Raw genomic sequence first — 25,190 nt, 5'->3', positions numbered from 1 at the left:
CTGGAAGACTGGCATTCCTTCTGTCTCACTGGGTTGGTGCCTCCTTACATTCTCTTGTTCTCATGTGACAGGGTAGAGCTTCTTGCAACTCTTTTTACTTCTCAGTCTGTTTTCTCTACAGTTTTTTGACTTTTCTGCCATCCAGTCCGAGTTCATTCTAGTAGTTAGCTCTCCTGTCCTAGCAAACTCAGCAGCTCCTGTTCCAGGGGCCCTTCTCCCAGATGGAGAAATAGAATGGGTGTTACTGCTGTACCAGCAGAGCAGCCAGCAAAGCCTGCCTCCCTCCAGATCCAGCATTTTCAGCCCTCACTGTGATCTTAAACTGCTAAAAATCCCATTTATCACCGAGGTCTTCAGATTGGCTCCTCTGTTGTCCGATGGAGAGTCAGGCTGGGTGAACCCTCTTCCCTCAAGGGCCTCCCCGCAGCAGCTCTCCTGTGGCTGCTTTGGTGTGGAACCAAAGCTGACCTCACACCCAGGCTCTGCCTGCAGGCAGCACTTTCCAGGGTCACTGGTGTCATTTTTCATCAACTCCATCCTTGCTTGAAAGTTGTCAGTGAGCTCCAAAGTCATTGTGGGTGGCAGGAGATGAAGGGGTTAAACAACCCTTGTTTGTGAAATAAGAACCCAGGAGCAAAAAAGCAGGAGAAGCTGTTTTCAATAACTTGCTCCATTTATATTTTTCTCACTCTTGCTCTCACAACACAACTTCTAGGCTTTATTCCAACACATCGAGGCTCTCTAGTTCTACCAACCTTTTCTGAAAAAGCTGCACTATGACCTGGGGCATTACTCATCTCTCTTATTTGGGAGATAATATTTTATATAATCAGCTATTTGAGTCCTGCACCTGCAGAAAATCTATTCTGCTTTGCACCCTGGAGTTTAATATTTGTTGATTAACCTGGGTTTTAGACATATTTTGCAATAACTTTTTAAAAAAACCCAACTGTAAAGAAACCCCAACCTGTCCAGCCCAAACACTTGGCACTGCCATGAGTTTATGAATTTTCAGATCATGATTTGCTTGGCTGCTCTAATGAAATAATTATAAAAGATTTAAATTACTGAATATACTTCTAGTGGATTAGACATCATAAAATACCAGCAGAGAAATAAACCCAAACTTTCTGAATAGAAAGTATGGGATGAGGTTTTCTCTCTATCCAGAAGGACAGATCTCTCAGAAGATGGATACACTTCATATATATTTTAAAATTTATTTTCTCATTCTATTAAAAGAAATGGAAAGCTAATTCTGGTGGGTTTATTTAATTAGTTTTTCATTCAAATTCCCCTCCCTGTCTTAAGAAATTCCCCTGCAATTTGCCAGCAGAGCATTGCAGAAATCTTTTTTAGACCTTGGTAGCTGCTGTAAAGTTGTCTGGGAACAAAATCTACTTTTCAACAGATTAATCTAAATGTACATATCCAAGTAGGGAAAAAGCGGCAGTAGCTTGAAAGCTAACTTTCATTTTAAGTAGTTTTTGAAGAAAGAGGAGAACTTCGGGTGTTACATCATGGTTTTTCAGAAATACTCATTTTTTAAACACAAGGAAACTTCTTTTTCCTGCTTTACAATAATAATCTGATTTTTAACCAGATACTGTCTGTTAAAATGAAATCACAGAGATTTAGAAATATCTTTTCTGACAGAAAGGGACAAGACTAAGCATATCAGAGCCGACGGGAATCGTGCAGTTTAGAGATTTTGTTGTTACAGATCATAATATTCTCATAATACAAGAGAGATTACAGAAATATGGCATAGTCTTATTTTGTCTGACATTGTAAAGAAAGAAAGACTTAAAGGATTAGTCTTGGTAACTTAGCTGTTCCTTTGCAAAGTATTGTGATCTAATAGGAAATAATGCAGCGCAGATCCTGAACACGAAATAAAGCCTCTGGTCAGAATCTCGTTAATGCCAGAAATGATTTAAAGCCAGCCAACAGCCCCAGTTTTCTGTCCCAGAAATGACAACACAAGACGTGACGCCTCTTACTCTAATGCTGCATAAGAGCACATCATGCATGTGATTAAGATATGACTGAACACGACTAATTCCTCAAGATTCACTTCTCCCCATTGTTAGAAACCCAGGGAGAGCACAAGAGAGCTGGCTTAGATTTTAGATGGAAGCTGCTACTTTGACAAGGAATCTGAGTGCTTCCTTCTCCAGTGTCTGTCAGAGGGATGGGCCAGGGAGGCAAAGTTAAACGTTTTTCACTCAAGTGAGCAGAGCACCTAATTTACACATTCATGGGACACAAAGCATCGCTCACTGTGCTAACAAATCACCGTAATGAGGCGTTTGCACACCCACACACATTGATACTCGTGCCTTGCTCAGCTTGCACCTGCAGTGGTGGTGAATAGATGTGTAATTGCATCTCGAGCTGCTGAAAGCAGGGCTGCAGCAAGGTCTGTTTAGCTGGAGTAAGTGGCTGCCTTTTCCCTTCACTTTGCTGTGGTCGGCAGCTTTTTGGGAGCTGTTTCACCGCATCAATCCTGCTTTTCTGTTATAACAGCTCTGAAAAGCTTTTCCAAGGAGCCCTACAGGTGTTGGCTTTTGAGTCACGAACGTTTTGGGTGACTGCTCCAAGGGCTGCTGTCTCTTGGAGCATCAGAGCACTGAGAGTCCCTCAGCTGATAACACTGGCAAACTCTGATAAGCTCAGAGCAAGGGCAAGGGCTAGAGAGCCAAAGTTCAGGCGTGCTCAGGTCTTGCAAGTAAAGGAATTAGTGAAAAAGTAGTCAAAAAGCTGGTGCTGCAAGATTATCCTGAGATAACAACTGTTACGTACTGAAATCTGCAAAATTTCCCATGGCAGTGCTGGTTTCCTGCCTTACAGCCTCAAGTCAGATCTTACCGTCCCTCTACACCAGAAATCAGCAATCCCGTCTTCAGGGGAACCATTGAAATGAAGTCCTTCCCCTTCATTGAACATCCAACACATGTTCCAAACTTCAGATTCATGACTGTCGCTGTGAAATTTTTAGTTACACCTTTTAAAGCCCACATTTTTGTTCCCTGATTTCCCTTGGAACATCCACCTGTGCACAAACCAAAACTGTTGCTAGCTGGGATGATTTTAAAGCTCCAGAAGAAGCACAGAGGTTCCACTGCAGGCATTTCACCACTGCAGCAAGCCTGACTGAGCCAGTGCCCCCGCTCTCATCTTGTCATTTGGGTGGCTTTCAGAAGATATGACTTCAAAGTAGAAATAGTGTGTCTGGAGTGGTTTTAAGAAACTGTTTTATTTCATCCATTTTCTGCCCAAAATGCACTCTGCCTTCTGAGATGTGAAGAAGGCTTTATCTATTCCACTGCCACATCTAAGTTTGCTTCAGGTGAGAGCCTGGTTATTTAGGATGTTTCTTGTGACAGATGGGTTATTTACAGCAATTGTATCCCAAAGATGTAGAAAGTATCATTTCCATAAATTGTCGGCAGCTTTGGGATCCCAAGTATTTCATTCAAATCAGCAAATTCCAAGGGGATTAAGAATCAGATTCCAATAACACTGATTTCTGAATAGCAATTATATATATTTTTAGGGTCTTGTCTGAAATTTAACAGTTTTAATGCATTTTTGCTGGGCATTTCACATCTGTTTGCTATCACTGACCATCAGTTTGTTGGACTGAGGATAATGGGAACTCACAGTTGCACATCTAATCCAGTGCATCACTGCAAAACTATTTGCACAATTTAAATGCCTGGACACTAAACTGTGATTCCCTTTCAGGTCCTGTGCTATCATATAATCCATATCCATTGAAAATTGATTTGACATGCATAATCACTGTTTAATTGTCATATCTCCTAAGGAGGCTATTTTATAGAAGTGAAAATAATAGCCTAGGACAAGTATATGGTTTTCTCTAATAAGCAAGTTATTCTGATTACCCTTCCCTAATAGCATAATTGCATTCTGGATGTTCTCTCCTCAGCAATAACTCTGGTAATTACAGTCTGTGTGTGGTCCAGGGCCTGGCAGGGGGCAGGAGGTGGGGTTTGGGGATTTGCTGTTGTTGATGTTGTTGCTCAAATCTGAATTTTAAAAATATGGGCCCAGATTTTTCTGCACTGCAGCTATGGTCAGGCTCTAGGATAATCTCCATGATGAGAGAGAGTAGCTATCAGGTTTTAATTTTTCATTTTTCACCACTGTTGCTGAAAAAAAACCCCCAAACAATTGCAGCTTTCATTGGTGGAGGGAAGTGAGAAAAGGAGAAGGAGGGAATGGCAGCTATCACCTGTTTACCTTTGTATTTTTTGTGTTTTCCTGTCAGCATATTGTGTGAAAAGCACAACCCAAGGGTATCTGGATTTCTGACATTTTCTTTCTTCATGGCTCATGCCACTGCAGATCCATCAGGCCTGCAGCCACAGCCTCACAGCAGCCTGGAGAGAGCTTCCAAGAGGCCAGCCTCGAGCACCCGTTCTGCCCCTGATATCCATATGGAAGAGGTTGCTCAAACTTCAGCTATATTTAGGACTGGATTTCAGCTGATGCAATACCACTATGAGAGCTCTTTCTCCCAGAAAATGTAGAGCCAGATATTAAGGCATTTAGTCATGAAAAGAAATGAGAACAAAGCTTTTAGATCCAAGAGGATTTAAGTGTGGAATAGTCCTGTAGGAGTGCTTGGACAAATCTACTGTGGTAGTCTTTAAGTGCTACAGAACCATCCTCATTTTCCAAAAATAAATATCCAAAATTGCATTTACAGCTGTAATATTCCAGTCCTCCTCTCCTTGAAAAAGACTCCAGAAAACCCAACCCCACCCAAAGTTTGGTCACCTAAAAAAGAGAGAAGCCAGGCAATTATGTATGTCTGTAACTAAGTTATTGCTAATGGGTTTATGCAGAAAGTGTTCAAATACTCAAATGACAGCATTTAAAAAAGTGTTTAACAGCCCTAGCAGAACAGCCAAGGTTTGACAGGGCCCAAATCCTGATGGTGTGGCTGAGTCCTGATGGAAAGAACAATTTCACTGCTGTTGCATGCATGGGGAATTCTTGTTCCATAAACAACAACCTCAGTTCTCCTGGGAATACTGCAGTCACTTCAGAAAATAATACAGCTTGCAGTTTGTTGGTTTGTGATATGCACTTTGTTTACTATGCAACAAGAGATTTAATGAAATGGCTTGGGGTTTGAAACGGGATTTTTCAGCTATTCATAATTTTGAAGCTGATTTAACCATTCACCTGGAATTGTGATGCAGAGCAAGTAATTGCACAAGTTAATGGCAATTACAATAACTAACAGACATAATGAAGTGTTTTGCATATGCACTCATGGGATTTTTGTGCATGCAAATCATTTGTAGATTTTGTACAAAGTTTCTTCATTTTATGTAAAAGAACTCTTTTATATATCATTGCCATACCTATTTTTTTTTTAGCACAGGATATTAAACTAAACATTCAGAGAATTCAAGCATACACCTACCACTGATATGTGTGTTATAACTGACTGACTGCTTAACCAGGTTGCATGAATAATGCTTATTTTTTTAATCAAAGGTTGATTCTTATATGTCTGACTAGTTCTCTGGTAGATCAAGGGTTGTATTTTTTACTAGAAATACAAAAATTTTAACTGAACTTTGAGAAAATCCCTTTGGGGATTTTCTTGAGAATCTACCAGTGGAAGAACTTCATGAGAGTTGATAGCACAGAGGGCAGAATCTGCCAGACTGCTCTTCTTCCTTTGGTTTTGTTTCATTACTTCAATGTTTCTTTTTTATTTTTTTGAGAGTGAAAAAGTCATGCTACTACAAGCCATTAAGGTTATTCACTTTTTCTTGCTCCTGGTTTCCCCACATCCAGTTCCTTTCCAGGTGACCCAAGCAGAGTCCTCCAAGAGCCCAGGCTCCTTGCTCGGTAGAGTAAGGGTTTTTCTTTGTACATCTTTGCTTTTGGAAAATTCTGATGAGATCAGCCTTCAGCTCTCTGCATAACCAATTTCATCATGAAATGGAAAAAAAAAGAAAAGAAATGGGAAAGAATCCCTAAATTCAGGGAACCAGCTTGCACAGGAGGACAATCCTGTAGCTGTAGCTCTATCAGTGGAATGGTTTGGCAGTTCTGTAATGCAGCCCAGACTTCTTCCAGGGAGCAGAATGACTCAGTGCAGAGGAGACAGAGTTAATGATGGCTGAAGAGTCCTAATGATGCGTGTTGTGTACAAACAAAGTACAAATCCATTATATTCTGCTTTCATTTTATTAATTGGTCATTCATTACCCAATGCACTGTCAATTAAGTGGCTCTAAAGAAATTCATGGTATCCTCCTGTTCCTTTTATTCATAATAAATATGTCAGTCTCTGATTAAATGCCTGAGTGGTTAGAACATGTTTAGAGGATATGACATTGTCTACCTCTTCACAGTATGACCCAGGGCTCTGATGACACAATTAAGGCATGCTCCAGCAGACAGACCAGCTCCCCACAGTGAGCTTCCTCTGTGGGCTCGTCCAAAGTCATAAGGGTTATGATTCAACCTAAAATCAGTCTCCAGGAGTGTCTCAATGTACACCCTGCAGGAGAGTCTCAGTGTGCTTATGGCTCAGAACTCAGAGTCTCAGCCTGTGCTGGAGTGAAGCTGGAAATGAAACCCTGGAACAGCCCCCCATGCTTAATAAAATCACCGATTCTTATTTCAGAGGATTTGGAAACAGATAATGTTTAAATTCTGACAAGCAAGGTACCAAATAGTCATCTTAGTCTGGGAACACAGTCAAATGGTTCCATCTATTCTAATTTGGCTAATTTCTCCTAAAAATTATAGTGGTCTCTCCCATTTAACAAAATTAGGCAGCATCTGTGCAAAGCAAGGTTTGAATAGCCAAGCATATGTTTTGCACACATGCTAATAAACTTAATTAAGAGTTGCACTCAGTCACAGAGTGACTGACATAAGGTATTGGACTAGGACTGAGCAGTGCCACTTGTGTTTGGCTGCTGCGTGCAGACAATACACATTTCACACGGTGCAGAAACAATCCAGCACATACAGGCTGGTGATGGTGACACGAAAACTGTGACACAATCAAGGGAATATGCAGATAGAAAATTAGGAGGTGCAGATATATTACTCATCAGGAACTATTTGCTCAGCTATAATGGATGTCATTGCATCTGACTAAATCAGTAAGGGCTGTAAAAGCAAATTTGGGTCACGCTACCACCTTAATTAGTAACTACCAATCTTACTAAGCTTATTGCCTTCTCCACCAGTCAAAAACCACCAGACTTTTGCCTCCAGTTCCCCAGATGATCTCCAATAACTTTCAGATTGCATTTTATTTAACTGATTCTGACCTGAAACATGAACAGGTTTTGTCCTTCTCAAAAAATAGAGAAGTAGCTAAAAATGTGAATCGGAGAGAAAGTCCTTGCTTCTTTTTATAGTCACAGTTTGAATTTCATGCATGGCAGTAGCTCTAAGGCACTGAAGCTATTAGATCATTTTTAGTTCTACCTATTATATGAGCTGTTTTAGAAGAGAGGAAAACCTACACAAATATATTTAAAGATAAAAGCAAAACATGAAACACAGCATTTTGAACGTATGCGGGCGTCTGCATCAATGGCATTCACGAGGCAAGTGCATTCTGAAACAATCCCACAGAGCCTGAATTCACAGCCCAGACCATTACATAAACACTGCCGGCTTCAGTGGATGTGGCTGCTCCATCTCCAGTGTAGCACTGGGAGGTGGCAGTGACATGTCCTGGCCATGGTGTTTCCTTTGTCACTGATTCACACCAGCCCCAACAATCAGTGCCAAGGGTGGCTTTACACCCAAACTGGGGGACAGCCCCTGCACTGGGACTGGTACCAAACATACCCAACCCCTGAGATCTCTGGATTCCCAGCTGGTGGAAGATGATTCTCCAGTGGGATTGGGAGAGTTAACTCAAGCTGGGGAACTGGAGTGTTCTCTCTCCTTATCTTTCACTTTCACCCACATACACCCCCATTATCTTTATAATGTTTTAACTGCTTCTACTGGGCAGAGGAGGAGAGGAGAGGCAGGATGGGTTTTTGTCAGGGTAATCTCCTTGTTCTCTCCAGTTCAGTCAAGAGGGTAGGCTTATGTGTCCTCACATTTGGGAAAGCAGTCTTGAATTGCTGTTGAAAAACCAGCCTGGAAAAGTCACCCAGATGTTTATAATGAAACATAAACTAAATGGGGTGCATTAAAATCTCTAGGGTATTGCCTAACAGAGGGCCATTCATTCTGTAAAATACAGTATTGAATCCTCACCTGAGCTTGCAAGCACTGCCATGTGCTGTCCTTTTTGTGCAAATCTGGGGGAATTCAACATCCTCCTGCAAATAATGCTTGTTAGAACAAGCTCCTGGGCAGTGGGAAATACCCATGAAAGAATTGTGTAGCTGCTTGTGTTTCCATGTACTGGAGGTAAAAACTTTACCTAAGGAAGAGATACAGAGACTACCTGCGATTTTGTCTGTGTTGAAACCACTTGTGCACCTTTTTCTGTTCTATTTGTGCTTCCTTTTCTTTCAAGGGGATTTGGGGGTGCTTGGTGCTTTGCAGTGCTTTGAACACAGTGAGTAAGGGGAGTGTGGAATTCAGACTTTGGGAGGACCTGTGAAAATCAACAGGAGATGGGTTTAGAAAACCTGAGTGTTACCATTCTACTACAAGGACTGCTTGTAATCCAGTATGGTGTTCAGTTTCTTCTTATGCTTTCATAACCAGGGGGTTTATGGGTTGTACATATTTTATATACACTGACAAGTATTTTTAGGCAAAGGTACTTTTGCTTCCAGATGCTCCCAGAGGATTGGAATTGGCCTTTTCCTTTGGTCGGGTTCAACCTCTGGGCTGACTCAGCACAGTAATGATGTCTTCCTGAGATACATCCTTTACCTAAGTGACACATTTGTGAGACAAGAAAGGGAAATGTACAGGGACTCTAGTGAAGATCAAAACAATCCATATCTTACATTTCATCTTGTTACTACTATGCAAGAATAGAAAAATACTTTTTCCCCATCCTCTGCACGACATGATTTTTTAGACACAAAGACCTTCATCCTGTAGTAGAAAGATGCTAAAGCAGGTTTCTTGTTAAAAACCACTGTTCACTCTCTTTTTCTAGTACAAGGACATCCGTGTTTTCCTGAGCAGAAGTTACGTGGTGCTGAAGTAATAACTGAAAAGATCTTTCTGTTTCCATTGAAGGAAACAGTTGAACTTCCATCTACATCAAAGGATCTCTTTCTGTACTCCTGGCCATTTTAATGGTTTTCTCTAGTAAATCTGAAGGCTAGAAGAGCAGTTGTCATGGGAACTGGCAACAGATGACTCAAGAAAACAAAATTAAATGTTGGCTTGATATCAACAGCTAATCTAGTGCCCTGCCAACTGCAATCACAGCTAACATGAGCCTTGCCCAGCAAGCTGTGATTTGAAAGGAGTTGCAGCCAAAGATAGAGTTTCTCACCCCATGAACAGAAGAACATTTTAAAAACTTAAACTAATGAGGGGACCCAAGAACTTTGGAAACAGTTAAACTTAGAAAAACATGGTTTTTAATTGCTGAGTTAGAGCCTTTACAGCCATAAATCAGAGTTTCTTCTTTGACATCAAAATTGTGATGTCAAATTAATTACCATTTCAAGATCTGTCTTAGCATTTTCAGAATCCATATGATTGATTTATGCTGGGACAGAGTCCAAAAATTGTTACAAATTGTGGTTTTAGTGCATCTGTTATCTGGAAAATCCAATTCCTATTCTATAATCTATTTTGCAAAGGAACATCTTTAAGTATGTAATTTTTAGACATGAAATTTAAAGACTTTTTTCTAAGAAATCATATCTGGCTTTTGTTTGTCATCAGTAGATTTTAAGGCCTAAAGGGCTGCATTGAGGCCTGTCATTCAGAGAATATATAAAAAATTGTCTTTTATATCCAGTGATGGAAAATACAGTCTTGGTTAAGAACAATCTGCTAATACTTGGCTCCTCCTAGTGACTGTTAATTTAGCCCATATGGAGTGTAACAGAAAATAGAACAGCCTTGAAATAAAATAAGAGCGTGTTTAGAGCTTGTTTACATAAACACAGCCTATGAAAATCCAGGCAGGTTCACTTACGAAAGTACAGTGGATTAATTAACTATTAAAATCTGCGTGGACACTCATGTTGAGAATTAAAGGGAGCTCAATTTAATTTAGCTTTATTCTGTTCCAAAGTAAATGAACCTAAATTGAATTAAGATTACTTTAATTCTAGGAGAGACTATTCATGCAAATATACTGTGGTTTAATTAAGCTACTTTCAAGCACGTGCACTTAGGTAAATTGGATTAGATTTTGTAAGCATTTCCATGTAAGAAAGCCTGTAGGATTCATGGAAAGGACAACTTCTGTGCTGAAGTGTCTTTGTGTGCAGTGATGTATCAGTCTGGCCACTTAAGTAAACATGCAGTGATTGATTTTTCTCTTTGTTCTGGGATCTCCCATGTGCATTTTTGCCATGTTCTCTCTAGTCTGTACACATTCCAGGTAACTTAATCAGGAAGATTTACTAACCTTACTGCAGTTGGGGTTTTATGAAGTATATACCAAAATTTTTTACACCCACAACACTTGAAAGTTGTGGAAATTTTGGACTCCCAGGCCAGCTTTGTTGTAGTAATTGTTAAAGAACTTGTTCAGAACCTACAACAATCTTTTCTCTAAATATTAAAGCTCTCATTATCTGGATACATAATAAATCCAGTAAAACCTAATTTGCCTTTTTACATGTCTAAAATATATTAAGATGCCTTCTGAATGAACATCTCACACACACCTAGATCAGTTTAAGTCAGGAACAGATTAATCTCAATCTACCCAATGCATCTCCAGGCTTTCCACACTCGGAGGGAATAAAAATCAGCTAAACCTACACAGAACCAATCTCTAGAGCCATCCATCCACTGAAGGGACTGAAAATGTGTGTCTGCCTCAGTCTGCATGCACGGGGCACACATTCTGGGGGTGTAGCTGAGGAGCAGACAAGAAGTGGAGGGAGCAGTAGGTTTTTCAGGGGTCAGTGCCCTGCCCTGGTGGGTGAGCATGTCCAGGATGTTGCTCACAGGCTGCTGAATGCTCCCACAGAACCTCATTTGTGGCTGGCCTATCATGAAGCCAAGAGGGAGTTGTGCTACAATATTATGTCTTTGGAGATTGTTCAGTTTATGATCTTTGTTCAAGCCTCTGCCTAAAGGCACGATTGAGCTCATATATTGTACATAAAGAGTTCAAAGAAAAGTACATGCAAGTGCAAGTGCTCAATTCATCTGGATTTTCCTCCAGTGCAGCTGCATTGTGCAGCACTGAAAGTAAATAGTGTTACAAATAGTGATAACAATGTGTTATCTCACATCTATTTGCATTATATTCCTCGTAGAATGGTCTATAAAGAATGCAGTTGATGAATAAAATATAAGTTTTAGATTAAAAAAAAATCTTCTCTATTTCTGTTCAGCAAGTGTTGAGATTTCTCTGTGGTTTTGATGAAGTTTTGACTTTTTAGTGCATCAAGGTCCTTTTCTATTGGCTGTGCATAGTCCTGAGCTGGCCTTGGTGCTGAACTCTGGTGTGGCCCTCCCTGGTCCTCATTCCCACATCCCTGAACTCCCAGGGTGAGAGACAGCTGTGAGTTTATATAAATAACACGTTGGGATATCCTGCTCTTATTAGCTGATTCATGTAGAGCCAGTCTCAAATTCGTACAATAATTTTGGACAGAGGTTGATGAAGAGAGGCCCAAAACAACAGTCCATGAAAGCATTACAGGAAAATCAACAATTCCTGATGTGCTGATTTGGATCTGTGGGTATGGATGAAAACTTTATCCACTTTTAATCCTCCAAGGAATGGAAATATGGTTCTAAGGCCTGTGCTACCTACACTGTCCTCATATTCAGCTGTTTCATGATTTATCCCATATAGGAAGGAGAGTCAGTGTTTTCAGAACTGACTAGAAACAAGCTATTTACTTTTGCACAGTGCAGAAATTGCCTTCTCACTGATTATTCTCTGGAAAAACCATCACAGCTTCAAGTGAAAAGGCAGGAGAGATTGTGAGGAATGCTCATAGAATGTGGGAAGTGATAAGAGAAAATCCTGCAGGGATTACAGTTGAGTGCTACTGCTTTTTGACATCACTCTTTTCACTTTATTTGATGTTGGCTGGTGAAAAATGGTCATCCCTGTTTCAAATGATATGCTTTGTGTGACAAATGTTAGAAGCTACAAAAGTCTTATTTTAACAAGGGAGAAGAGAAATACATTTTTTTTGTGTGATGTTAGGTAATGTCTGTAAAGCTTCCCTTAAAAATTTATTTAGTGCTCAAACTAGGAATTTCAATTGCAAATAGAGAAATTCATCCCAAGGAGTGGTGCTGGTTATCAACAACTGTCTCACTTTTGTATTTTTTGCACAAAATGAACCTGATTTACTGTTTCCTGCTTTACCAAAGGTACTCTTGCACTCTAGAAGAGTGGATAATTTACAGGCTTCTAAGCTTTTCCAGCTTTGGCCAAGTGGAATTTTCTGCTGTGCTTCAGTGTTTCTGCCTGAAGGTCAAAAACATATATTTGGGGCATCTGTAGAAATATTGGTAAATAATTGATGGATGTGGACGTGTATTTTATTTGTGGGGGTTACATAAGCAGATCACAGGATCACACAGTGATTCAGGCTGGCAGGGATCACAGGACATCATCCAGTCCAATACAAAGGTTCTTTGCAAGGAAGAGTTTTTAGTTTCTCAGAGGATGCTGTGGTTGGAAAACAAACTGAATTCTGAAGTTACTGAATATTTTGTTACTGCAGAAACAAGGGTACAGCATGATGATATTTCATTGTTCTGTCATATACCTTAAGAAGAGCTCTTATTCCTGTAGAAATCAGTGTTGGTGAAATAAAAACCCCAGTGTTGGGTCTCTCACTGCTTTTGGAGTAGTACTTAGGTGTAATCAGTAAAGGGCCCCATTATCCATCCCTCACTCACAGGGCAGTGCTTTGCTCTGGCTAATCACACAGTGGTCAACAGCAATAGAACTGATTTAGTGACCTGAGGAATGCTGGCAGGGTCTGTAATTTGCATTAATTACACCCTGATCCTCGCTCTGGAAATCGCTGTACCTGCTGTCACAGGGGCTCAGAAGCTGCCTCAGTGCCATCTTCACCAGCTGATAAAATTTCCCATCCACTGTATTCATTTACAGGATTAGAAACATGTATTGAAAGAAAGCCCTCAAGTCCTGACCCTGGTGCACTTAATGATGCATTTAATCATTCATCACCTGCACTGATAAATCCAGGCTTAATGATTTTAATCATAGCTCAGCCTTGCACTGAGTGGCTTCTGTTTGGAAAGCTCTGTGCTGGAATAATCACCTGAGAGCTCAGCAAGGCAGGTATGGCACTGCTGACTCCCCTTGGCTCCAGACTCTTGCCTGGCCAGCAGCTTTTTATCCCTGACATCCCAACATTAGGTGATCTTTTCCCTCTTGCCCTCACGGGAGCTCTACAAACCAACTCACAAAAGACAGAAATACCAACAGAAAACATATTTAAATGCTCAGCCCTTCACCATTTCAGTGTCTCCCCCTTACAGTAATTTCTGGGCTTGGACAGGGCTTTATACAACTCAGTTGCATAACAACCTTTCACTGAACCATTAAATTGCTTACACATACAACAGAATTCTGTGACAGATGATGAAAATAAAAATTGAAGAAAGGACTTCTTGAGAAAATAAAAGGAATTTATTGCTGCATTTAAAACCCCCAAATATCCTAATTAAGATGGAGCAAGACACACAGTGATAGTAGTATATGAATTTTCTAGCTTTTAAGTTTAATTGTTAGGACATGATGAAGGTGCTTCCAGGAATATATTGCAATCTCTGGTCTCTCTTTTTCTACGAAATGTAAAATTAATTTCAAATCAGCAAAGGTTGGAAATGTTAATTACTGCAGTAGTGACAAAGTACTCCAAACATGTTGAATGTATTCAAATGAAAAGGACTTTAAAATAAGAGAGATTTCTTTGGGTTCATGACAACAAGAGAACAATTGCCTCATTCTACAGTATTTCTAAATCTAATATTAAAGTTTTTGCTTTAAAGAGTAGCTGTTTCCAATTTTTATAAGTATGCCTTTCTATAGGTATTCATTAAGTCTAATTAGAAAAAAGTCTCAAAATTGAATCCAAACAAAATTTATGAGTATTTAAGAAATACTGAATGTTGTAGGCCTAATTTCACCTAATTTAAAACCTGTTAAGAACGATTCCTCAAATACCAATTTTTCTTCATTGTGAGTGTCTCAGAGAGTCTTCTGATTCTATATGAAGAGTTCTAAAATTAGCACTCAGCATTCTGACACACAGACAGACAGATTTTTCTCATTATCATTTTTTTCTTGGAAAACAGGTATTAAAAGAAACAGAAAATCCACCTTGGATTTTCAAGAGGTGACCTACCCCATTTGCATCCAGTGGCCCCTTCCTCAGTGAGGAAACAAGATTTTCAAGAGCCACACATGCTTTGTGTGCAAAGTTTGTGCTCTGTCAACTGCCCTAGCCATTACCTGGTAACTTTGACAATTTGATCTCTTTTTACTGGAAGACTTTTAAAGAAGTTGCTCAGTAAGGCATTGGAAGATGGAATGTTGGCCAGCTTCAGTAAAAGGAGTCACAATTTATTACCAGCAAAAACTGTCTTATATTTTAGCTGTAATCCAAGGATCTATGAATCTCATAAATAAATGAATGTCTTCTAACACAGAAATACATTGGCAGCTGAAATGTAAACTATTATCCAAAGCTATTGCCACATTCACAGAATTTTACATGAGACATTTGGGATGCTTTATGAAATTCACATATTTGAAGCATGTTTGCTAAGAAAATCTTGACTAAAACTTAGTTTCCCCTAAGAAATGGAGAATTCCATTCCGTGGAGAATACAAAGTGTATGAATGAAGCTCAGATTCTAAGAGATACTTTAAAAGGGTCTGTATGCACTGTAGAGATGATTTATTCCTGCAGTGTAAGTACCCAGAGGTGCTTCATATCTGGAAGTGGAAAAATGAGAGTTCTGAGTCTCATGCAGAAAGGGACGATTAAGTCTGAGTCCTGTTAAGGGAGCAAAATTTTATTTATGGCATTGAAAAATCTGAAGTTAAGCCATTCTAGGCTTTTGGGGAATTTTGCCCATCAGCAAGAATACAAAGCATCATTTTCCTCAAGATGTTTATTCATTTGTTTTCCCATATCCACAATTTCCTCTTGGCTTGGCTGCTGCTGTGGCTGTGACACAGCTCCTGCATTGGGTAACTTCTCTAGGCCTGAAGAGTGATGATTCATAGCAACTTCTGCACCAGGATAGATTTGTTTATTTCTCACTTGCATTTAAGAAGCTTTTCCCAGATTTTCAAACTTGTGTGCCTAAATTTCAAGTATTTAGAAGCTTAGCAAACATGGGTTTAAAACTCAAAGAAGCCTGTTTGGCATAAGGCATCTCCATGACAAATGAATCCTATTAACCTTGTAAAGACTAAGTTCTTGAATTGAAGCACACGTTTGGGAACTCTGCTTTAAGACTCTTTAATTTTTAATAGAGATTTTGCTTAACATTTTTATTTACATTTGAAGTTCAGTTTTTGTTTGTCATAGCTTTTTCCAGAACTTCAGTAAGCAGAAGGGAATGATTTCTGTGCACAGAATGGTGGGAGATGGACACTGTATTTTTTTTTTAAAGTAACTGCCACTGACATTAATTAAAGGACTCCCAGTGATAATAAGTTGTTGAAACAGTACTTCATTAAACTTATTCCCTAAAGTATCCCTTAGGGAATAAACAATGGGCTGTCCACTGAAGTTCTACTTATGACTGAAAGCTCTGTTTTTCATATGTGCATTGAATTAAACCAAATCAATTTGATATTATGCACATGATTAGTGCACTTTTTTCAGAAGAAGCAATTTACCTGAGCTGCAGTGGATCCTTTAGTCACTGCCTAAACTATTCTGGAAAATAAACGTGGGTGGTTGTAGATGATGCATAAGAAGACTCAATAAGAGAAAAAACTGTTAATATCTATTTCCTGGGGAAAAAAAGGACTGTGATTTACTTTAAATTCATAAGATTTTATCGAAAACGCATTTAGATTTTCTCCCTAGGTTTTAGCAGTTCTCTAGTCTATGCTCAGGGCTCCAGAGTGGAAATGTTTGCCAGACTCTTTCAGGAATTACATGATCTAATATCTACAGAAACAGACAGTGCTCAGTTTACTTGAAAAATATTTTCTTTTAGCAGAGAAGAACTTTAACTTTGGAACATGGATTTAATTTCCAGCATTTCAATGTACTACAGATGTAATAAAATGGTGTTCATTAGTAAAGACAAAGTATTACTGAGCAGTCAGTGAAATTTCAACAAAGAGCTGTGAATATTGATTAAAGTGTACAAGAATTCCTGTACCAGTGGTTTTTGGCCAGTTCTGTACAGACACCTTGCAAGCAAAGACCTTCTAAACCACTTTGTTTTTCACTTGGATCTCATTTTCTGCATCATTGGCACAGAATACTTCCACAGAACAGTCATTGTGGTTTTAAGTCTGCTGTTGTGTTCGTGCAGGAAAGCCAGTATTTTTAAATATAGATGGTAATAATATGTTCCCACTGACAAAATAATGCAGAAAACCATTCTGAAATACGGCTCTGTGGAAGCTGAGAGCAATGCAGCTGTTCACTGAGTCCTCTCCTGTTTCTTTTAAATCCAGAGCATCTGCCTTCCCAAACACTTCAGCATTAAGTCTCCCTAATGAAGGCATTTAGGATTGCAGGAAGGAAAGACTGTTTTCCTGCATTCTGGAACTATCACTAAGACTGGGTGGGGAATAATCTGAAATGTAAATATTCTAGAAAAAAATAGTAAGGGAAGAGGCCAGAACAGGCTTTCACAACTGTAATTTGGGCTGGAATCCTTTCAAGTGGTGCTGGAGCAGTTTGCTGACAGTGCTGCATGACAAAATTGTCTTGGGAGAAAGGAATCACAGGTTTGCTGACCGAAAGTTACACTGGGGTTGGAGGCATTTTAATGGCCAGAACATCCCCAGTGTGTTTGTTTCTGGTGTTACACCAAGTCTAGAGCTCTGCTCCAGCATTTCCAGTGAAATGTACTGGTTAAACAGAGATTTTCTGCCACGGGAGAGAAAAAGAGAAACTTTTGCAACAAAGAGAAGTTGATTTGTAGATTTTCCTCTGGTTCTGCGTTTAGAGAGCTGAGCCCAGCTCTGAGCATTCCGTGGCTTGCACTGTTGCACACAGTCACCATTAATGATCCCGGCGCCTGTCAGAGCAGACATGCTTTTCGTGGTGAAAGTAGGAAATGCATTCATCTGCTTTACATAATACACACAGACCTGGAGAGAGCCCAAAGGGTCCATCCTCGTGTTTCTGTGCAACTTGAAAGAGAAAGTGAAGGAGTTTCAAGGGAGAGCAGTAACAGGGGGTAGAAGGAAATATCTTTTTCTTCCTCGGATTGAGCTGCTGCCTTCTGTGTGCTCCGAGCAACAGCAGCTCTTGGAGGTGAGTAGCGAGGGATAAAAGAAATGAAGAGAAATATGGATAGATACTTCCTTCCTGCCTTCTAAGATGCCTTATTTTCTCTAACTGATCTGTTTGCTGGGAGTTGTAGCTGAGGTGAGTGGGCATTGAAGCTTCGGATGTTTTAAATGTATTTCTGGGGTTCTGTATTGAGGGAATGCTGTGGGCTTTTCACATGAAGGAATTAGGATTTCTCGGATCTTTTGCTTGTGATAAAATATGCAAGAAAGTATTATTTCTGTGATCATTGGGAATAGAGGAAAAAATTCCATTGGCTCTCTTTTACCTAAACAAGTAGGATTATTCTTTCATACTTTGGGCTCTGAAAATCCTCCATTCCATAACCAGGAATGTTTTCCTCCCAAACTGGGAGCTGGGGATGGTGCTGGCAGATCAATTGCATAACTGTTACACGTGCTTATTTCAGGATCAATAGATACACTTTTCCAATAGGAAGAGGGATTTACGTCTGCAGTTATGTTGCAGAGAAGCTGGAGGGAATGGGGGCAGGAAAAAAGGAATTTTTCTCACTGCAAGTGCCATAGTACTTTTGCATTTAGGACTGTGTTGGATAGCTTGTTTCTTTCTTCTTGGCACTGATGAGAAAAAGAGTTTTGCAAAAAAATTCAACAGTGCAAGAAAATTTCTGTCTGTGAAACCTCTAAATCTGGTCAGGTAATCTAACAGTTGTCCAGCAAGCCTCTGACTGCATTTTGCTGTACTTTGAAGATGCAGAAGGTTTTTATGCTGCCTAGTACTTTAGATATTGATGTATATTCATTTTCAAACACCAGCTAAAAAAATAAGGAAAGAAATGTATTCTTTTCTAGAACATTAACTTTTTCAATCATGTATATGAACCAACATATAGGAGCATTCAGGAGATTTTTTTTTCCTTGTAAATTTGGATCTGCATTATGATTAAAGTGCCTGGTGAAATTAAGTTCACATACTTAAAAAGAAGCCATCAGTTCCTTTCCTCTCTCACTCTTCCTACACATTATTCATCTGGTATGTGAAAAGCTGTTCTGTGGCTTCCACATAAAAGCAAAGGGAAAAGAAAGCCAGGGATGATTTAGTTAAATAACGATTATTTTCGGGATCCTTCTAAAGCACAAAACAAAATGTTCTCCAGATACTGTGAAAATATATACGTAATTTCAGATAATCACATGTTATATACCAGAAAGCTGCTATGTTAAAAGCACATTGTGAAGAATTTAAAAGCAGGCAATAAAAACTTAGGAAGTGCCAGAATTATGGTTGCCTCTGCAATCTTCCCTTGGTTTCTTGTGCATATGCATTGTGATGCAGCCTTAAAGTGCACATCACAAACATTTTTCTCCAGTACTCTCTGAAGGCAGAAGTTATTAATGTATTCAGAAGCTTTTATGTAGTGCCTGTCACTACAGTACCTGCTGCACAAAAGCCCTGAGCAGTGTGGGGCAGAGTGTCCACCTCACAGATTTGAGGGGTGTGCAGAGCAGCAGAGAGAGATTTGAAAATGCTGATTTTGACTGCCTCACTTGAGACGTGTACCTGTGATTTTCCAGACCCATTAGATAAGGCAGCTTTTTACATGCTTAGAGAATAATGTCTCACTAAGTTCTGTTGTGGATTCTCAACAACCTGAAGATTTACATGTCAGCTGTGCTGTGAAGATGAGCACCTTGTTTAAATGATTTACTCTTTCCCCCTGGCAGTCTAGCAGGAAAAAGAACCCAGATCTCCAGGGTCTTCTCCGTCTTCCTTTTTCCACAGTTCCCTGACCCATCCACAACTTTTGCAGCCAAGCCATCATACAATTTCTCAGGGAATGACTGTAGAATATTGCATAAGATGATGTAGCTAACAGCAGGCATGTGAGAGCTCTAGTAAAAACTTCAGAATATCAATTAAAACAGCCCCAGACCTTCTGCCACAGAGTTCAGCACCAGTGTTTTGTCAGCAGAGCTGCTGCAGGGACTCACAGGTGACAAACTGACCCGAGGGGGAGCCTTCCCCAGCACCCATCAGGTATTTCCCAAGAGAGAAACAGTGCCTGAAATATTGGATTCCATTTGAGCCTCTGGAGGACAGTGTGCTTTGAATTCAACTTGTTTCATTTCCTTTAGATCTCTCCAGCTGAATTTTCTCTCTCTTGAAATTTTCTTCCTCTCTTTTGTATTTCTAATCCTACACTTTACCATTCCAAGGCACGATTTTTCTTCTCTTAATTCTAAGTCTGGGACAGAGTTTTAGGATGTGCTTTGAAGGCCAGGCCAATCAAGAAGTGGTTCTGCCTTTAGCTGTTTGTTTCCTTTCCCACTTGCAGTCCATCGTCCTGCACTCAGCTCCTTGTCCTCAGTTTTGCCCACTCAGTGGTTTCTGAGGCAATGCTGTGAAATGTAGCATTGAAATAACCCTGGTTACTTATTTAAAAAAGAAGTTAAATAATGCACATTAAAGGGTTAAAGAGATTTTCAGTGTTTCTTTTTAAAGTGAGCCTAGAAAGAATATTTTAATCTCCATTGAAATGAACAGTGTGGGGTTTTTTTGCCATTGGATTTTTAGTATTAGTCAATAGATTGAATCTGTAATGTGTAATTTCTAGTAGTGGTGGCCTTCATAGCATAATAATCTATAATGGCTATGCTGCAAGCATGAAATGTTGGACATAAGAGCATGCTATGAGTGCTCTATGATTATTGATATTATGAGTGGGTAAATTATACTTGATTAATTTATGGAGCTCGAATCTTGTCCACCGCCAAGCCCTTCTGGAAAGTTTCTGCTGGAGATCTGGCACTATTTTGCAATTATAAAGCAGCCCTGAGCTAACAGAATGTGATTTATACAGTTTTTAATAGGTTGAAAAGGAACTGATTTATAGTAGATCTCATGGTATTTATTTCTGCATGGTCTTAGTAAAAAGTGCCCAGTGCAACCTCAGACTTGTGTGACTGGAGCACTTTCCCTCACTCTCCTGGTGGTGTTTGAGGTGAACAAACCTCAAATGAGAACAGGTAAAGGATTTCCAGTTCTGCATTAGTGTTTTCCTACTCTGTGGTTTTGACTTGAACACTCAACAGACTCATGTGGTAAAGAGAGAGAGGAGCACAAAGCTGTTGGGAGGAAGAAATCTGCTTACCTGGGGAAATAGGAATGTTTTCCTTAATGAATGGCCATCAAATGGAATCTGATTAAGCACAGAAGTTATGAAAATCCCAAAGGCCTGTGTGGTGAACAGAATTAGATTCCTGTTTGATTTGTGGCAGACACTTTACCTTTGCACTGCAGTTTGATTTTTCTGTTTCTAATCTCAGAAAGGGATGTTCAGGAGAGGAAACTTTGCATGGTAGGATATTTTCCATCCTTTTTGGCAATTTACAATAAAGACTCTCACTAAAGCAGCTGTAGGGAACCTTAGTGAATAGTGAAACTTCCTAAAATTAATTAGATGAATGACTGGTCAGATTTACACAGTTTCTACTGTGACCAGTGAACTTTCTCTTTGCTTCCAAGCATTGGAAAAAAAATCTATTTAAACATAATTTTTTTTTAAGTCATGGATTTTTTCATGGCACAAGAAATTTTGTGAATATTTCTAGTGTTTAAGAAAGCACTTTGATTTATATTGTTTAACTTATTTTGTACGGGAGAGTCCTGTGGCTGATCCTCAGTTGATATAATCAGTAATAGATCAACTGATCTCATAAGAGCTGGAACAATTTATAGCGCTGATAGTGGATCTGCCCTTGAAAAATTATATTCCAAAGTGCTTAGTTGTCTGTGGTAGGAAAAGGTTTTGTGGTTAGAAAACTGGATTAAGAAAAGGATCTGTTCTTTATTCAGTTCTTCAAGTCTTTGGAAAATTCTTTAAAATCTGTGCCACGGTCTGTCTAGCCTTCAGAATATTTAAATTGCAATCTCCTCAAAATAACATTTTTATTTATCAATTATTTTCTTGGTTGTTTTTCCATCTTATTTCTTGGAATTGTTACATGGCACCAAAAATATTCTAAACCTGCCCTGCAGCTTTTACAGCAATAGGTTTTCAATTCTGAGTTGCAAAAATCCCCCCCAAATTCGTATTTGGCAGGACTGTAGAGCCCACCACTGCGGGTGAGCCTGAGCCATTTACAAACAGGGGCTGGTTTGCTGTGAGTAGTGATCACACAGTAATCATGTTATGACAGAGATCTAAAACAAGAATGAAGATGTCAGAGCTACCTAGCAGCAAATGTAAATTTAATATTAAGATAAAAGCATATCAAATATACCCAAGTGGCTTTTTGCCAGAGATGCTAATTAGAAAAAGCTGGATTATGCAAAGCCATTTGTTCCAAATGGCTCTTCAGGGACCAGGTTAAGGAGGAGTTTCCCCTGTGTGGTTTGGTCTTGTTTACAGAGGTTGTTAATATTTGCAAAACCATCTCAGTGAAAGAAAACATGTCAAGTGGATAAAAGAGACTTAAATGGGACTTTGGAATTTTCAATTTTCAGTGAAAAAAAAAAAAGATAATGAGGAAAAGCTGTAAATTGCAGATAGTATCAATGGTAGAAGGTTCCCCTCTTACTGCCTGGATCCTTGTCTCTTCAAGACAAGGGGGATGAATAATTTTGGACACAGTAAACACTGCTCTATCCAACAGCAGTTTTAGCACCCAAAGAAATGAATTCTGAATTTCATCTTGAGTGGTGCTCAGGGCTCAGTTCTAAAGATTTGAAGGAGTAAGAGCCAAAATACAGATTTACTCTGGGGGGGGAGATAAGAGGCCTAGTGCCTCCAGGTGCTTAATTTCTAGGAAGGGGCCCATGTAAAAATGAGGTGAGCAGGAAAAAAGAAAACTCTAAAATGAACAGTCCAGAAAGCAAGATGCCTACAGAATGACTCTAAGTTGATAAAAACATACTATGTTTGAAACCCAGGTGAAAAATATGCCCATAACTCAAGATAGAACTGTCATAAAACACAATAAACAGCAGTGGAAAAATTAAGGAGATACTGCAGGGAGAAGGTTGGTATTCAAAAATTAAAGTTTTCCAGGAGGAATGGAGGAGGATCACCTCAGAAACTCTGGGCACATTTCTCCTTCTCCCTCCTGAGCACTGAAGTGCGCCTGTCACAGGGAAGGATCCTCCTGCCAAAGCCACTGCCAGGAATGTCCTCTCTATTAAACACACATCCATCCCTTATCCCAAGACTCCAGAGGACATTGCAAGTGGTAATCATACCTTTCAAAGTAAATTAAATTCCTTGTATCCCTTTTACTCAAAGAGGATAAATGAAACCCAGAGGGAAGGGGAAGGTTGCTCAAGGCCAACAGGCAAGTCAGTGGTAGGACTGTACAAAGAAAAAATCAACAGATCTTCCAGGTTTGGGGTATCTTGACGCATGCACACGACATTCTTTATGAAAAGTGACACAAGAAATGTAAATATCATCCCATTTATCAATATCTGCCTGAGAAAAACCACACTGAACAAAAATACCATAAAACCTGGGGTTGAATCCTGAGCTGACAACACTGGCTGTGTGAGAGAAGCTCCCTAAAATAATATCTAATTAATAATGAATTTGCTATTGTGCAGCCAGTGGAACTGTATCCGTTTATAAATAGTGTACATAGATCTCCCTGGCTGAATGACAGGATTACTGCTGTGAAATTTTTGCAAATCTTTGAAATCCTGCAAAAGGAGGCATCATCAGGCAGCAGAGAAAGGGATGACAAAGAGAGGAGGAGCCTGGGGAGAGGCAGAAATACAAGACTGGCCCTGTTAGCAGAAAGCTGAATTTTAACCTGCAAATACAGGTTTAAAACCTGCAAATGTGATACTCCATTATTTAAATATGCGGTAGCACCATCCCTCCTCTGACTGTGCTACCTTCAAAGATATTTCAGTTTTAATAGATTGTGTGACATTTAAAAATCCAAGTGTGGAGAGAGTTGCTAATATATTTAGACTGGGGAGCTTCATTTTGGTCATCTCTGCCTCCAGCTTCTTAAAACATTTAATGGACCTTCATTCCTCCTGGCTTCTCTGAAGTGGGGACTTTAATTTATTTATGCTGATGAGGAACTTTTCAATATCCTCTTCCCCTCCTGTCATTACAGAGAAGAGAGCAACCATTTTTAAAGGAAACTGTTTTTTTATCTAGAACATGCAAAATTAAAAAGATACTGGAAAATGCAGCATAATTCAGGCTCACAGCACTCTCGAGACCTAGTTAAATAATACCTGTTAATGGATTAATTTTTCATGCTCCACATATGCAGAGAAACATATTTCAGGGAATATATAGGCCTAAAATATAAAATCAATTTAAGAAGTAATGTGATGAAATGGTAGAAGCTGATGAAAGCACTGATTTATTTGAATATTCCATGTTTTGTTAATTGTACAGCAAATTCCTGACTTCCCCCCTTGTGCAGTGGCTGAGGAGGAGAATGTCACACGTGGCTGATCTGACAGTTACTGGAATATTTAATTCAGCCCTCTCTCAACCTTCTGCTTCTGGTTAATCTATTTTATATAGTTTGGCTACCAAGTATTCCTTTAAAACTAAAGCAAAGGTCAGGATTATTACACGTGAAGGATGGGTCTCTCTATCCTGTCTTCCACTGAGGCTGCTTGAGCCAACTTTGTGCACCAAATTCCTTCAGATTTATTCCCTGGTCTTTCCTTGTTCTTTAATTCTTTCTATAAAAAGTTCATCTCCCTCCCCCAAAAATCTCAAGATTTTTTTAGAAGTCACGTAACTTAAATTAAACCATGGGCTATTGAGCCCTTATGACTCACTTTACCAAGCTCTGCTGAATAACCGTGTGGGCCAGAAAATTTAATTTATTTCTATTGTCTATCTGCAAAATCTATTAATGCTTTTCAAGAAGAAATAAGCTCTGTCAGTCACAGAAAACTGAGCTATCAGACCCTAATGCTATTTTTGCAGCACTATATTTTTTGCCAAAATTAGATCTCAGTCTCTTGCAAGATTATCCAGACACGATCACCAGGCACCACTTCCTCAGCAGCACTTGGAAAGATGGACAAACACATCCAAGTATCAAACATTCAGAATGTAAATTTCTGATTTTCACTTTTGGGGAATAAGCCTTGAAAGTTTAATCCACATTCACTCTGCTGGTTCAAAAACCAGATGGCCAAGGGGATCCATCCCTTTCTCTTGCCCCCCTCCCACTGTTAAAATAAAAAAAGGGGAGGGGGATATATGCAATTTTCAAGGGGGTGTAATTCACACCCCTGGCAATGGTAATAAAGCCAAAGGATTGTTTCTCTCCCCATGTCTGCAAAGTCAAAAGTCTGCTCCCTTGTTTTCAGTGCCAGACAAATAAAGCTGGGCCTATTTTGTGGCACAGGCACAGTGCCCTGTGGAGATTTTCCCTGGTGTGTTACACCTGCACTGCTGCTGGCAGTCAGCTAAAAACACTGCCCAAATTAGAGAAAAGCAGCAGGATCCTCTCACCTCTCCCTTTACTCCAGATAATGAGAATTTCTCCCAGTTTTTATTTTTTTTTTTCT

The 25,190-nt window shown here is 39.5% G+C and overlaps 1 protein-coding gene across 2 annotated transcripts in view; it reads left to right on the top strand.

Moving 5' to 3' along the window:
* PHACTR3 (phosphatase and actin regulator 3) overlaps nucleotides 1–25,190 on the top strand; it is a 99,593-nt gene that overhangs the window by 10,088 nt on the left and 64,315 nt on the right. Inside the window, exon 1 of one of the 2 annotated variants that reach the window (XM_064391050.1) lies at nucleotides 17,423–17,648. The exons of the other annotated variant lie outside the window; for it this stretch is intronic. The gene's annotated coding sequence lies outside the window, so the exon portion shown is untranslated. Of the gene's footprint in view, nucleotides 1–17,422; nucleotides 17,649–25,190 lie in introns of those variants that run through there. 2 annotated transcript variants of the gene reach the window in all.

This window comes from Passer domesticus, chromosome 16, assembly GCF_036417665.1.
Source record: "Passer domesticus isolate bPasDom1 chromosome 16, bPasDom1.hap1, whole genome shotgun sequence".
In the NCBI taxonomy this organism is placed as follows: domain Eukaryota; kingdom Metazoa; phylum Chordata; class Aves; order Passeriformes; family Passeridae; genus Passer; species Passer domesticus.
Note: the sequence above shows the minus strand (reverse complement) of the source record. Positions and strands in the feature narration are given on the sequence as shown.